The 1,401-nt window shown below is 46.4% G+C and overlaps 2 protein-coding genes across 2 annotated transcripts in view; one reads left to right on the forward strand and one right to left on the reverse strand.

Moving 5' to 3' along the window:
• Positions 1-1,401, forward strand: part of LOC106870157 (collagen alpha-1(XII) chain) — a 490,284-nt gene that overhangs the window by 454,030 nt on the left and 34,853 nt on the right. The gene's annotated exons all lie outside the window — the stretch shown is intronic.
• The window catches only part of LOC106868389 (uncharacterized), a 437,000-nt gene that overhangs the window by 420,203 nt on the left and 15,396 nt on the right, over positions 1-1,401 (reverse strand). The gene's annotated exons all lie outside the window — the stretch shown is intronic.

Consider the following 1,401-nt stretch of genomic DNA (forward strand, 5'->3'; position numbering starts at 1 on the left):
ATTACGGTGGTTTCCTTTTAAGTCAATGAAGGTTGTGACAGAGACGCTGAGTACTTGCACGTGAGGTGGAATGTTAGGTGGAGTGCACAGAAAATCTTTTGGTAAGACGGCGAGCTGGCAGAAACGTTAGCACGCTGGGCGAAATGCTTAGCGGTATTTCGCCTGTCGTTACGTTCTGAGTTCAAATTCCGCCGAGGTCGACTTTGCCTTTCATCCTTTCGGGGTCGATTAAATGAATACAAGTTACACACTGGGGTCGATGTAATCGACTTAATCCCTTTGTCTCTGTCCTTGTTTGTCCCCTCTATGTTTAGCCCCTTGTGGGCAATAATGAAATAAGAAAATTTTTTGGTGTGATGTTGGTATTTTGATGTATGTATTTCATTAGGGCTTCGTTGTTTGTGTTGATTGCTGTGAGATTTACTATTGTCTTCGACGGTGGTTCTTGTATGGTGTGCGGTGCTGGCAGTGGTGTTGGTGGTGTTGGTAATATAGGTGATATAGTTGATGGTCGTGTGTCGGGAAGTGCTGGGATGGTATCCTTTTTGCGTTTTTTTTTTTTTTCCTTTCGGGGAATTCCTTCCCACCCTCCCACTCATTGTTTACTTCAATGGCGGTTTCTGGGTCAGACTCGAGAAGGGGGTCGAACAGGTGGGTTGTTGTTTGTCGAAATGGTTTCTCGCTTTCGTGCTGCTGGTTTTGGTGCTGGAGTGTTCTTAGTGTTGCTCCTTCGCCTGTCCTTGGCTGCTGCTACAGATGGCGTCCCTTCATAGTGTGAATGGTGCCGCAATTAATCCTACTGATGCCGCTTCTGTGGTGATCTTCGTTACAGTCCTTGTGACTGTTGATGTTTTCTCTGCACACTGTGCAGTCGCTGCTGCTTTGGGTGGTGGTGGAGTTACTTTTGATGCAGCCTGCGTTACTGCTGCAAGTGCTGTTGTGAAGTCTCTTTTGCTGGACTGGGGTGTTTGTTGTTGTTATTATTATTATTATTATTATTATTATTATTATTATTATTATTAAGCGCCTCCCCCTATTGGGAGTTTTATTTGTTATATCTTTTTCTGTGGGAGGCGCAATGGCCCAGTGGTTAGGACAGCGGACTCGCGGTCATAGGATCGCGGTTTCGATTCCAAGACCGGGCGTTGTGAGTGTTTATTGAGCGAAAACACTTAAAGCTCCACGAGGCTCCGGCAGGGGATGGTGGCGAACCCTGCTGTACTCTTCCACCACAACTTTCTCTCACTCTTACTTCCTGCTTCTGTTGTGCCTGTAATTCAAAGGGTCAGTCTTGTCACACTCTGTGTCACGCTGAATATCCCCCGAGAACTACGTTAAAGGTACACGTGTCTGTGGAGTGCTCAGCCACTTGCACGTTAATTTCACGAGCAAGGCTGTTCC

Source organism: Octopus bimaculoides, chromosome 27 (assembly GCF_001194135.2).
Source record: "Octopus bimaculoides isolate UCB-OBI-ISO-001 chromosome 27, ASM119413v2, whole genome shotgun sequence".
Taxonomy (NCBI): Eukaryota; Metazoa; Mollusca; class Cephalopoda; order Octopoda; family Octopodidae; genus Octopus; species Octopus bimaculoides.